We start from the raw sequence: 15,302 nt of genomic DNA, 5'->3' as shown, positions 1-15,302 counted from the left end.
CTGTACATTTATTATGAATGAATGCATGGATACGGTCTTTGATCTCACATACTTTTTCTCTGAAAGCAATACTAACTTCACGCATTCTTTAATTTCCTCAAAGGTTATTACTGTGGTGGAGATCTTTTACAGATTGCTATATACCGACTTCCTCTTAATTCATTTTTAATATAGTGAAATGGTGCCCACAGGTGTTTCATGTTGCGAGTTGAAAGCCTTCCTGTGATGTCTTGTGGCGCGCGCGGACACCCCTAGAGCGCAGGCAGTGCGTAAAGTAGGCTAGCGCAGAAGCTATATGAGTTGCTATTGATGTGAATGATGGAGTGACACAAAATCTCACGCTAGTCGCAGTTTACTCCTAAACGACTTCTTATGCCGTAGCCTTCTTCGCTATCAATTGAACACAGAGGACGTTTTCATCACTTCAATTGCTCCTTTTTAGCTATAATAACTGTAATGTCATGATATCATTTTAGAAAAGGCTATTATTCTATTATTCTAAGAATGTGAGGCATGATTTCATTTTGACGACTAAATATCCTTGCTCAAGCTATCTATCGTTAACATCTTCAGCTTTTACATGTGTTGTTTATAAATGCTTATTTCGATTGGATTTCAAAATAATTCAACATTACCTAGGTGTGCGCGAGCCTTTATTCCTTATGAACGACAGTTTCAATATGTTGGCTTTAGGGCAACTCTGAGCATGTTGTGTTTGTCTGCGCAAGTGGACGCGGACCCTTTTTTTTTATCTACAAGGGCCCCCTAAAGATCAAAGCAGCCATCACTCTTTCTTTCTCTCCCCTCTCTCCCTCCCTCCCTTCGCAGCCCTGCCAGAACCCTTGCTCTACTGTATATTTTAAGTCAAGTTAAGCATCCTGAAGGGAAGCCCTCACCTTAACGCTGGAATGCCCGGTTGCGGTTGAAGTTTTTTTTTTTTTAAAGGTTGGTCCCTCTCTGTGTCTGTGGAACAAATCCTTAATCTGATCCAGTCCGCAAGCGGCTTGCCTTGGATAAATACAATGCGTGCCATGCCATGTCGTCAACACTAGGCAATAGGGGATGCTTATTTATTTGCCTTGACGTATGTATTTGTCTTTAAGATCGTCTATAGGTTAGGCACGGCAATCACATTATAACATAACAGGAAGAATTTGGCAACACGCCCCTGTCCTTTCTAACCCAATCGCCAAATTGAAATGCGTCACATTTGTTACTTTTCAAACTTCTTTTAAAATTGCTATTAGACTGCATAAAAGTCATTATATATCCCTCTCTGTCTGCTGTAGGTTAACTGTCCTTTTATTTCTGTCAACCGATGTCCCAACAAATGTTGGAATAAACAATAGACTACTTATAATATCAGAAATGTAACTTCGCGTAATTAGGCTATATACATCAGTTGGGCTCGACATTAGCCTAAATAAACCGATCAATCAACACCTCATTTGCATGCAAATTTGTGTAAAAAAGGCAGTCAAATTTAGGGCACCCGACACTTTCTCAGGATAATTGATATGGTAATTGGTTTGCGTGGAGCAATGATGTCTTAATTAACCGTCACGCGCAATAAACACATAAAGGTATTAGTGTTTTATGGACTCTGTGGGATCCTCGGCTGGAGAGCTTTATCATCTATAGGGGCGGCGAGACTAGAGAGAGCCGATGGGCTGGGACACTTAACTCTCCAGAACCCTCCCTGTTGCGCCTAACTACCGCCCCATCCGCGTTTATATAGCAACGCGGTAACTGGGGAACTCGCTCGCTCGCTTGTGACAGTGATTCAATGATTGACACACCAAGAGATGCCCCTTACTTATTATTATTATAATAATTTTTTTAAAGAGATTCTCCTTATATTGGAACGCAAAACAGGGCTACTAGTGGAACATGCTCATGGATCGTCCTGTTTTCCAGACAGATATAGGCTACAGCTTCACAGGAGATCTTTCACGGACCTCCGTGTCAATACTTTTCAAGAGTGTCTATCAATTGTCCAGCGAGGTATTTATTGGACGCTGCCATTTCAATCAGGCCTAGCCTACTGTCTCCATAGCATCCTTTGAGCTCCATGAGCATCATATGTCCCTGTTGATGTCTTGGAGGTGCTAAGAAAAGGCGTTAGGGAAACTGCCATTCTCATGGTGCTCTTTGTCGTAGCCTACTTATGTTCTGCTATTGCATTTGTACTACAGGTTAATATATTTTCTGTAAACAGATCAATGTATGACAGGACCTGAGGTTACAGTGAAGCAGCAATTGAGACAACGCCATACAACAGTATTCAAGCTGGTAATGTTTACAGCTCAATGTCATTTCTAAACTCAATCACAGGTCTATCAGAAAAAGGACAACATTCTGTTGTGGAAACAGGTGAGTCATTTACGTTGGTAAATCCTTAATATGCGTTTCCCTTTTTCAAAATGTCTCCCAACCAGAAAAGTCCTTTGGAATACAAAAGTGAGTTAAGGCTTCTGCATGCTTCGATTGAAGCATTCTGGCGCCTAGCTTAACTCAGATAGGCGAACCGAACAAGTGTGCTGGCATACCTTCGACCTTCGCTTGAAAAGACCTTTGTTTGAAAAATGAGAAAAAAGTTGTAATAGTACTGTTTGTCCATATTGAGACGCCGTAGCATGAATACACATCCTGAAAATAGTCATAATTAATCTAAGATTACTCAATAAATCTGCCATTAATTTTGACGTTTATGTCGAGGAGAGCTTAGTCGCACAATTTGACATCTAACTAGGATGTTTGGTGCAAAATCTCTCAAGTGAAATGACAACAAACACTTCATTGAAGAATCCCCACTGTTGACCAATCACAGGCGAAGGGTATACACTTCGACTTCGAATTCAGGCTTGCCACGAGAGAAAAAATGTTGTGTGCATGAATAGCCATAAAACCAGTGAATGTTAGTAAATGGTTGTGGAAATAAATATACAGTGAGGGAAAAAAGTATTTGATCCCCTGCTGATTTTGTACATTTGCCCACTGACAAAGAAATGATCAGTCTATAATTTTAATGGTAGGTTTATTTGAACAGTGAGAGACAGAATAACAACAAAAAAATCCAGAAAAACGCATGTCAAAAATTGTATAAATTGATTTGCATTTTAATGATGGAAATAAGTATTTCACCCCCTCTCAATCAGAAAGATTTCTGGCTCCCAGGTGTCTTTTATACAGGTAACGAGCTGAGATTAGGAGCACACTCTTAAAGGGAGTGCTCCTAATCTCAGCTTGTTACCTGTATAAAAGACACCTGTCCACAGAAGCAATCAATCAATCAGATTCCAAACTCTCCACCATGGCCAAGACCAAAGAGCTCTCCAAGGATGTCAGGGACAAGATTGTAGACCTACACAAGGCTGGAATGGGCTACAAGACCATCGCCAAGCAGCTTGGTGAGAAGGTGACAACAGTTGGTGCGATTATTCACAAATGGAAGAAACACAAAAGAGCTGTCAATCTCCCTCGGCCTGGGGCTCCATGCAAGATCTCACCTCGTGGAGTTGCAATGATCATGAGAACAGTGAGGAATCAGCCCAGAACTACACGGGAGGATCTTGTCAATGATCTCAAGGCAGCTGGGACCATAGTCACCAAGAAAACATTTGGTAACACACTACGCCGTGAAGGACTGAAATCCTGTAGCGCCCGCAAGGTCTCCCTTCTCAAGATAGCACATATACAGGCCCGTCTGAAGTTTGCCAATGAACATCTGAATGATTCAGTGGACAACTGGGTGACAGTGTTGTGGTCAGATGAGACCAAAATGGAGCTCTTTGGCATCAACTCAACTCGCCATGTTTGGAGGAGGAGGAATGCTGCCTATGACCCCAAGAACACCACCCCCACCGTCAAACATGGAGGTGGAAACATTATGCTTTGGGGGTGTTTTTCTGCTAAGGGGACAGGACAACTTCACCGCATCAAAGGGACGATGGACGGGGCCATGTACCGTCAAATCTTGTGTGAGAACCTCCTTCCCTCAGCCAAGGCATTGAAAATGGGTCGTGGATGGGTATTCCAGCATGACAATGACCCAAAACACATGGCCAAGGCAACAAAGGAGTGGCTCAAGAAGAAGCACATTAAGGTCCTGGAGTGGCCTAGCCAGTCTCCAGACCTTAATCCCATATAAAATCTGTGGAGGGAGCTGAAGGTTCGAGTTGCCAAACGTCAGCCTCAAAACCTTAATGACTTGGAGAAGATCTGCAAAGAGGAGTGGGACAAAATCCCTCCTGAGATGTGTGCAAACCTGGTGGCCAACTACAAGAAACATCTGACCTCTGTGATTGCCAACAAGGGTTTTGCCACCAAGTACTAAGTAATGTTTTGCAGAGGGGTCAAATACTTATTTCCCTAATTAAAATGCAAATCAATTTATAACATTTTTAACATGCGTTTTTCTGGATTTTTTTTGTTATTCTGTCTCTCACTGCTCAAATAAACCTACCATTAAAATTAAAGACTGATCATTTCTTTGTCAGTGGGCAAACGTACAAAATCAGCAGGGGATCAAATACTTTTTTCCCTCACTGTATATATATTGCTAACATAATATATGCACAAAGTGTTCCGGATGGGAAGCATGTGGACACCTTTAACCTCCAAAGTGTGTACAAAGGTGAACAACAAAGCATAGACCAGGAAATGTGGAGGTATCTGAAATTCTAGACAGATTAATAATACCAGTAAAGAATGGAAACTCTGTCCCATGGGGGAGAAAGGACATCATTACAAAGCAGACAAGAAAACAAATGTACGGGTCCATGCAACAAGGACTTACAGACCCATATTGATGTACTACTGCTAAAGTGATTGGCAGTCCCAAATGACAACCTATTCCCTATGTAGTGCACCAGTTTTGACCACAGTCCTATGGGCTCTGTTTGGACGCAACCTTGGAGTAGGCGGCCAAGTAACCTGGATATGAAATCACACTCACCAGCAGGACTGATGGTATTCATTGGGCAACTTCAAACGGATGCTTGTGTAGATTAGAACATGTGCTGCTAGGGCCTGTAGAAAGGAGAGGGTCTGTCACAGATTGAGTCTAGTCACTTTGACCCATATTTCCCCAAATGTTATTCAATGTCATCCCTGGAAATGTAACTCTTAAGTCACTCACAGATGGACCGTGGCCCCTCTGACACACTACAGAGAAGAGAGGTGCCTTGATGGAGCTTCAAATGGCCTCATGACAAGCTGGTTGAACTAACACGTCTGTGGGCTTACTGTTATATGGTGTTTTTACTGTTGTGTTGTACTGCAAAAAATGGGCACGAAACTGAAAACGTTGTGAAAATGTGCGTTTCGTATTAGACAAGCCCAGGTAGTCCCTCCCTCTTTGTTTAGTCCGTTTTCTTCTGCTTGATGAACACAACCCAGGTGTATCTGATTGACAGGTAACCGTCAAAATAAAGGAAACACCAACATAAAGTGTCTTAATAGGGTGTTGGGCCACCAGGAGCCGCCAGAACAGCTTCAGTGCACCTTGACATAGATTCTACAAGTGTTTGGAATTCTATTGGAGGGATGTGACACCATTCTTCCATGAGAAATTCCATAATTTCATGTTTTGTTGATGGTGGTAGAAAACGCTGTCTCAGGTACCACTCCAGGATCTCCCATTAGTGTTCAGTTGGATTGAGATCTGGTGACTGACACACACACACACACACACACACACACACACACACACACACACACACACACACACACACACACACACACACACACACACACACACACACACACACACACACCTTTTAAACCCCCTGTGCTCCTTTGAGACCCCTATTTCAAAGTCACTGAGATCTCTTCTAGCCATGGTAGCCAAAATAATGGGCAACGTGTCATTTTTATACATGACCCTAAGCATGATGGGATGTTAATTGCTTCATTAACTCAGGAATCACACGTATAGAATCACCTGCTTTCAATATACTTTGTATAGCTCATTTACTCAAGTGTTGGCTTTATTTTGACAGTGACCTGTACATTGTGTATTATAGGTCTGTACACAGTCTGAAACCCTAAATGACCAAGAACTGACACCTGAGTACTCCACATGCATTCACAGGTTTGGAGACTGGTCATATTTTTGTCTGCGGTTTCACAGTAGTCTCCACTGCCTTTCATGCTCTAATTTTCCAATCTTCATCTGGGTTTCAAACCAGGAGGGCCAGGAACAGGTTACTCTTCAGACATATTACAGTTGTCCTCTATCTCTCTATCTCTCTCTCTCTCTCTCTCTCTCTCTCTCTCTCTCTCTCTCTCTCTCTGTCAGTCTCTCTCTCTCTCTGTCTCTGTCTCTGTCTCTCTCTCTCTCTCTGTCTCTCTCTCTCTCTCTCCCTCTCTGTCTCTCTCTCTCTGTCTCTCTCTCTGTCTCTCTCTGTCTCTCCCTGTCTCTCTCTCTGTCCCCCCTCTCTCTCCCTTTCCCTCTGTCTCTCATCCTAAGCAGAAATACAAAAACAATTGCACACAAGTGGGTTTGGAGGCTTTGCTCAATTTAGTTCTGTAATGTGCAGTTCAGTCAGATGCCCTTGCAGAATGCACATCTTACCTATTGTTTTTCTGGAAATTCATGAAATTTGAATGCATTTTGTGTCAAAGCAATGAAAAACGTTCCACAGTTTAGCCCACATAGACTGCTGTTGTGTTCACTGTGTGAAGAGTTTTGAAAAAGTGACCTAAGTATTGAGAAATGGGTCCTAGCGATTGAAAAAACTGTAATCCCAGAATTAGGACGTTCAATTGACCCAGCTGTTCCGATGGCAGCCAGTCCCTCAGAAGTGCCCCCGTAGCCCCGTTAGCCCCAGCCTCAACACCCCTTCTGGCTCCAGCCCTCCTATGAAAGTCAAAACCCTGTCTTTTATCTGCGATCAGTTGCATGTGCCCTCCACAGATCCACAGGTTTTACTGTTTAATTCTGGGCTGGCAGGGCCCATCATGTGATCTGAACGCCTGCCTGTTTGTCTGTGTGCCTGTCTGTCTATCTATCTGCCTGTCTGTCTATCTATCTGCCTGTCTGTCTGTCTGGCCGTTTGGTTCAGAGTTAAGACACATCACAACAATATGAGCTAGCTCAATCTGCGCTAACCCTCCTCCTCCTCCTCCTCACACATCAAACCCCTCCCCTCCTCCTCCTCCTGCTCCGCTTCCGCCACCTGATCTTCCTGATCCTCCTCCTCCTCCTCTTTACACATCAACCCCCTCCCCTCCTCCTCCCCTCCCCTCCTCCTCCTCCTCCTCCACCTCCTCCTCCCCCCTCCTCCTGCTCCTCCTCCCCTCCCCATCCACGACTGTTAGTCTTGATTTGCACATGCTGTTGTCCGGCGTCCATCCGTGATCATCAAATCCTGCTAGTTGGAACTGTTAGGTCAGGTTACATCAAAGCGATCAGGAGGGATCAGGCTCTTGAAAGGGACAGGCTGGGGCTCACATCATCAGAAACAGGTGGAGGTCCTCCTTCCAAGAACAAAGGAGAGATCACCATCTATAAAACCTTTGTATTTCACACAATAGTTGCTTGAAATTCCTTTAATGTGGCACCCCTCGCTTTTTTCTCTCCACATAGTCCACGAGCTGTTACAGTAGGTACCAGCTTAAGGCCGTTTCTCTGATATCAGGTTTGGATGTTTCCAGTTTAGCCTCCCTACTAAAACCCTCTGGAGGTCACAGTCACACTTCTAACCTGTGATTTAGTGGTACTACACCACACAGTGTTAAAGTGTGGAAATCTGATAAAACTCTTGGAACTAAAAGAAAAACGGAAATCTGATTAATACACTTCAGGTGTTACGAATTAGTTGTAAAGTTGTTGAAACATTCATAGACTTTATGGGTAATATGATAATTGACACTTCATTTCCCGGCTGGCTCACATTTCAGAGCTCTTCTTTTGAATGTCATTGCACTTTCGAAAGAGGAACAGGTTCTTGTTGTCATCCTGTCATAAACTGTAACTCATGATCTTGTTAGGATTGTTTGCTCAAAATGTATTAAAAAAAATCTTTAGAATCTATTGCTATTGTGGTCGTGTTAAGGAAACATTCAGAATTATTGTTTGCAAATTCTTTATCTTTGAAATGTTTTATAATTTCTATGTCTGTGACACTGAATGAAATGGACATGCTGTCGTGTTAGTGAGAAAGAGACGTGTAATTAGGGTTGCAAATTCCCTGGTTTTCCAGAAATCCTGGTTGCGTGATTCCGGATTCCTGCTTATTCCCTCCTGATTCCGGGAATCTTCCAACCGGGATTTCAGGAATACCAGGGAATTTATTAAAAGTTCCCGGAATTTTGCAACCCTATGTGTGATGCACCTACGTGCCCACTACATTTTAGGTTCCTTTAAAACATCGTAGCTCCTTCCAACACATTCTCTCAACTCAGAACATTTCTGGAATCCGGTTCCTTTAAAGTACATTTTACATTTTAACCACTGTTTAAAAAAATAATAAAAAAAATACAGAAAACATGTAGAGAGTTTTGGGTGTTAACACTGTGCCTTTCATGTACACCCTTCACCACATGTTCTCTATATTACCTTGAGAATTAGTCAACAACCTTGATCCTGACTTGAGTCAAGAGGTGCCATCTAAGATGTGGACTTCAATGGGGAGTAAGAGGAGAGGCTGAAGACATCTGTCCAACAGGCTCCTATTTTGTAAGAGGAGATCTTATATTGGTTTCAGATGATCTTGGGGCTGTTAGATAAAAACAAAGTATTTCAAGATAGGACAGCGTCCATTAGTGGTCTGCTGGGTCTCCTTGGTTACCAAGGGGTGACCCAATAGTCACATGGACAGGTTTTGCGTAGCATTGAAGATTTTGCAAGTGGGTTTGGAGGGTTCTTGTGCCAATGTTTCTTTTTGTCCCTTTCTCAGCATCAATATGATGTAATGGCCATGTTTTAGCAGGTGTCCTTTTTATGAATTCTCACTCCTAGATTCTCTGGCTATTCTGAATGGATCTGTGTCTCTGTAGATTTGGTTACCTTTTTCACATTTTTTTTCCTGTAATAATTTTGTGTTTTCAAATTTCATGTGTGTGTGTTTGCAAGCTGCTAGTATGCATGCCGTGTGTGTGTGTGTGTGTTAAAGATAGCTCAGAGACACCAATGTGTGAGTCCTGGAGCCCCCCCCCTCCTCCTTCAGTAGTTTCCACTACACTACATGCCTGGTGCCTGAATCACCGGAAGCCCCTGGGATGCCCTCTCCTACAGTAGGTGGGGATAGGGGAGGGAGTGGAAACCAATTATCATCCACAACATGCTGTTATTATCTGACAGGAGGCTCCCCTCCTTCCCCTCTACCTTCCCCTCCATGTCCCAAATGGCACCCTATTACCTGTGTAGTGCACTACTTATGACCAGTGCACTATAGTGGGAACAGGGTGCCACTTGGGATGCAGACATCTCCATAGAGATGGAGGGATAATCAGGTCTCTTTGTTTTGGAAAGGCAGGTTTGTACCGTGATGTTAGAGCGTCAGCGGACATGGAAAAGACCTCTATTACACTTTATAATTACAGGTCAGGATGACAGTAGCCACGTAAGAGCTTATTAATAATATCCCTGTGTTTGAACTCGTACAGTTCACCCCCCCCCCCCCACGAAAATACAAAATCGTTTAAAGTTATAGCATTGCAGAAGGTTAAGATGATTTCATACCTTAGACTACAGTTTAGTCCTACAGATGTAGGATCTTAATTTGATCACCTTTCTGTTGCTGAGAATTTTCCTGCACCATAGGAATAGCAGATGAGCTTCATGATTTACATAAATTCACTGAAAACCCACACTAACACACGGTTACACAATATTACACAATATTAACAGTATTGCACTTTCATGTAGGCTACTTTTGGCCAGCTAATAGCCTAACCACCGATCAAGCAACAGCATGATTCTTTTGCTTTGACAATATAGGTCAAAATAAGATCCTACATCTGTATGCATTCAACAGAACGTCCCACACCCAGGTACAAAATGGAGTCAATACGAGCATAGTGTGGTGGATGTGAATCTTGCCTGTAGCATGTTGGCTGTAGTACATGAGTGACGTCAACCCAAAGTGCTGTCGCCGAACCCAGGAAATGCTTTGGAATGGACAGTGTTTATTGGGTGGCATGTGTTGTACAGAAGGTTATAAGTTTGAGCCCCGCTCGGGTCAGAACAGAACTCTGTTACAGTACATTGAACAGTTGGTTGGCACAATCAGCCCCCCATTCCACCCAACCATTCCATCCACTTTACACCAACCAAGTATTTTCTCTTCCTTCAGTCCGAGGATGAAGAAGGATCCAGTAATCAAAGAAGACAATGAGCATTGACAGCCTCTTCTCCCTACCCTGGCATATTATTGTGGTGCAGCGGCGGACTCCGCAGCGTCCTGTGCCAGAGCACGCCCATCCCAGCCAACTGTCTGACAGCAAGCCTTTTATCAGGATGACATCACTGGGCTACTTGATTACTTTCCACAGATGCTTCCAGGTCTGGGAGTTTTCTCCCAGGAATCTGGAATGATCATCCCTGGCTATCTCTCGCTTTTCCCTTTCAGTGTGTCGAAACATCAAAAAGGGACCATCGGGCTCTCCCAGAAGTTTGGTCGGTGCGTAAAACCCATGAATTCTGATAAATAAAATGGTGTGATGGGTCCAACACTCAAAAAGATGTTGCATAAAGCTTACTTCATCTTTCAATTACTTTTATTCTTTCCACTGCATCAGGGATAGCGTACAGAGATGTTTCGGATTTGCAGCCTTAAGTATGTAGGTACAAATCTTTTCAATTCAAAACAGCATTTGTTTGGACACAGGTCAGCAAATCATGAGCAGCAGGTGCTTCTATTCAGGGATGTGGCTTCTCTGGTCTACCTGTATACAAGTTACAGTCACAAAGAAAATACAGAATTATTGGGTATGGGAGCGGGCACGAAGGAAAAATAAAAACTTAAGTCAGATTTAAGTCAGTCAAATTTCTGCTAAATTTCCTCTTGTGCGCCACGGAGTGGGCAGTGATAAATTACAAGGTAAGAATCTGAAATGTTTTCTTTCAGAGGAAATTGCTGCATGAGGTGGATATTTATATCCTCAGTCGGTGTTCTAGGTCAGGCCAGGCCAGGCATGCCGTGTTCCCTCTGTGTCCAGCCTCCTCACAGACCTGACTGGCCTGTCTGTCTTCACCTATGTGGAGTAGTAGTAATAGTAGTGTGGACCGCAAAAAGCCATGGCAAAAAATTTAAGAATTACAGGAAATTTGCTGTAAAACTGCAACATTTAATCTCAGCCTCATTGTAAAATGAGTAGAATAACATGAGATTAGCTATAAAACTGCCAATGTTTTTCTCTGCCCCATGGCAATATGTGTAGAATTGCAGGAAATTATGTAAAAGAATACAAAATTCTCTCAGCCTCATGGCAAAATGTGTAAAATAGCATGAGATTAGGAGGGGTAAGGATACTGGTCAGGATACTGGTTACTGAACCACCTCTGGAACACATGGACTCTAGTTTACAATACAATAGAACAGAATAGAATAACTCTGTCATGCTACAGGAGGCATACGGCATCTTACACTGTCACAAAAAGGCAGAATGACATGCTTCTGTACTGCTTTCTGCATGAGTAAAGCCTCATAAATTCTTGTGGGTTTTGTGCCTTCCTGAAAATATCTTACCTTTAGCCACCTGTGGTTACCTAAAGGAAACATTTATTCAAAACAAGATGATAAATATTTTTGTATATACAACAGCACCCACTTCCCTTTTCTCCTGTGGCAGGAAGAGGAGGGTTATTTGCGGGAAGAAGAGTGTTACTCAGGCTTTACTCATAAGAGTAGCCAACGTCAGACCACATCCATTTGCTTTGAGGTGACTAATAGACAGATTGCGGAAGGAATCTCTTCACATCTTCAATATCTGGCTTTAATCTGACCAGAGATCAGTGCGGGCACCTGGAAAAGGAAATAGGGGTTCTCTTTGGAACTTGTCCAGACAAACAGGTCCCTCTTACAGTAAGGTTAAAGTGAGGATGATATTTACTGTAAAATATAGAAATTAACACCATGATCACATAGGTCCAATACCGGTTTCAGTCTGTTTTCAGTTTATTACCAGTTTGAGTCTGTTTTCAGTTTATTACCGGTTTGAGTCTGTTTTTCAGTTTATTACCAGTTTGAGTCTGTTTTCAGTTTATTACCAGTTTGAGTCTGTTTTTAGTTTATTACCGGTTTGAGTCTGTTTTCAGTTTATTACCAGTTTGAGTCTGTTTTTCAGTTTATTACTGCTTTGAGTCTGTTTGCAGTTTATTACCAGTTTGAGTCGGTTTTCAGTTTATTACTGGTTTGAGTCTGTTTTCAGTTTATTACCAGTTTGAGTCTGTTTTCAGTTTATTAACGGTTTGAGTCTGTTTTCAGTTTATTAACGGTTTGAGTCTGTTTTCAGTTTATTACCAGTTTGAGTCTGTTTTCAGTTTATTAACGGTTTGAGTCTGTTTTCAGTTTGTTACCAGTTTGAGTCTGTTTTCAGTTTATTACCAGTTTGAGTCTGTTTTCAGTTTATTAACGGTTTGAGTCTGTTTTCAGTTTATTACCGGTTTTATACTACTTTTCAGTTTATTGAAAAGTAATGTAAAATAGATGCCCAATTTTCAGTTGTTGAATTGGAATTTCAGTTTAGTTCCTGAGTTGACTGCCTTTAATTCTAATTCCAATTGACCCCAATTCTGCTAGGTTCCATTGGAGACAAATTCTATCTAGTTTATTATTTAAAGGGAAGTCCTGCAATGTTATTCCTCACACCAACACCAGCACACCAACAGACCAGGCCAGCATAGAGGAAAGAGAGAGAGACAGAGAGAGACAGAGAGAGAGAGAGAGACAGAGAGAGAGAGAGAGAGAGAGAGAGAGAGAGAGAGAGAGAGAGAGAGAGAGAGAGAGAGAGAGGACAACTGTAACATGTCTGAAGCGTAACCTGTTCCTGGTCCTCCTGGCTTTGAAACCCAGATGAAGATCGGCTGGCCGCGGCCCTGAAGTCATTACACCTTCAAAGGTAATTAACACATGGCTTTTGTTGGGGCCCCGGCCGATGAGGCCCAGATTGTGCAGGTACAGATGGTCAGAGAGGGGGGAGCAGACAAGGGGTGAATGAGGGGCGGACGAGGGGTGGACGACAGATACGAAGAGCAAGGTGTGCTTGGATGTGCTTTTGATGTCAGCAGGAAGGGCTTGACCTTTCCTCCACCCCTCTCCCCGACCTTGAATCCAGCCTGTCAACGCCACTTCCTGGAGTGCCCTGTAAAGATGAACATGTGGACAGACAGAGACAAGGGGCTGCCGGACCCCCTTAGGATGAGCGAGGAAACCCAGCTGGTATGGCTGCTTTTTAAAACATCTCTTATCACCTCCACTACTGTCTGTGTACCTCACATAAGTAGCCTATGTCAAAATAACAGTTTTGATATTTTGTCATGACTGTACAGTATATTTGTAGTAAATGCAGAATTTGGTCAATAGACGTTGACTTAACTGGGTGAAGTGGACATTACAGAAGGACACTGGGTGATGTTTTACTCCTTACTAAAAACCTCCACCTGGTGCAGTTCTGGAGGTGGGGAAAAGCTGCAATCAAAGGGAGAGGGGTTGCAGTCTGGCCCTGACCTTGGAGCCACACACACACAGAGAGAGAGAGACAGAGACAGAGACAGACAGAGAGAGAGAGACAGAGAGAGACAGAGAGAGATAGAGACAGAGAGAGACAGAGAGAGACAGAGAGAGACAGAGAGACAGAGAGACAGAGAGAGAGACAGAGAGACAGAGAGACAGACAGAGAGACAGAGAGACAGAGAGACACAGAGACAGAGACAGAGACAGAGAGAGAGAGAGAGAGAGAGAGAGAGAGAGAGAGAGAGACAGAGACAGAGACAGAGACAGAGAGAGAGAGAGAGAGAGAGAGAGAGAGAGATCAAAATTGCAGACAGGTGTGTATGTGCCTCCATTTAGGAAAACACTCCATCTGGGACCGTCAAGCCCCCTTCGTCCCCCTCTGGTCTGTCTGATGGGAGATGGAGAGGATGGGTAAGGTAATATGGAGCCCTGCATATACACATCAATAACACTATACATATCTATATATACATGAATTACACAATACATGATCAGCAAAACACAATGGTATGAAACAAACACATTGTTCAGTAAAAAGGCCCTCTAACACCCACCTGAATTGCCCTAGAGGCCCCAACTCCACCAACTTTTATAAGGACTTCAGCAGCCGCTTTTATCCAAAAAGACTTTCACAAACAGTCGGCATTGACAGTAACACTTGTATTTAGTATGTGGGAATCGAACCCATAACCCTGCTGTTGACAATAGCACCGTGGTCTATCCCACTGATCCATTAAAGCCAAAGGTGAAGAAAACCTCAAACCTTCCCTCATCTACAAGTACATCACCCCCCTGTGATCCATTAGATCAACACAGTTACCACCACAGTTACCACCACAGTTACCACCACAGTTACCACCACAGACACCCAACCTCTAAATAACCCACCCCCAAAACAGTTCTGAGGCTTAATCCTTTCTCCCTATAATAATTGTTCATTTTTGTATGATTGCATGATTACTATATTAGAATATATTATTGCAATATACTGTAAATCAGGAGAAATTACTACAGTATTGTGTGTGTGGCTGTGTGTTTTTGCCTGTGTGTGTGTGTGTGTGTGTGTGTGTGTGTGTGTGTGTGTGTGTGTGTGTGTGTGTGTGTGTGTGCGTGCGTGTGTGTGTTCCATCTTGATGCCATTGTTCTAGCAACCCAGGATAACTGCATGGATATGTCTGTGTGACCCTGTGTTCTGGAATGTTGCTGTCAGCTCTGAATTTGTGTGATGAAGAATGAAAACATTTATGGGTTGAATCAGAGATGAGTAGTGTGTTGGATTCAGGGTTGAGGAATGTTGAAATAATGCCAGCCAGTTGCAGCATCCTGAACTGGTACTCCACAATGTCAAATTCCTCACATTAAAAGTCTGTGTTGGCCAAACACGTTCAGCATAGTAAAACATTCAGCCTCTGTAGGTTGGTGTTGTGGATCTGTGTTCTTGGTTTGATTGGATCCAGATCAATCTACAGAGTAGATTCCACCCTCTCCTTTCAATTCAGAGGAGTCTAACATACAAACACACACAGAGCGAGAGAGAGAGAGAGCGAGAGAGAGAGCGAGAGAGAGAAACACACGCTGCTTCCCTACAGTTTAATACGAATAATTTCCAGCAGACACTCT

Source organism: Salmo salar, chromosome ssa06 (assembly GCF_905237065.1).
Source record: "Salmo salar chromosome ssa06, Ssal_v3.1, whole genome shotgun sequence".
Lineage (NCBI taxonomy): Eukaryota > Metazoa > Chordata > Actinopteri > Salmoniformes > Salmonidae > Salmo > Salmo salar.
This window is presented reverse-complemented; position numbering follows the sequence as displayed.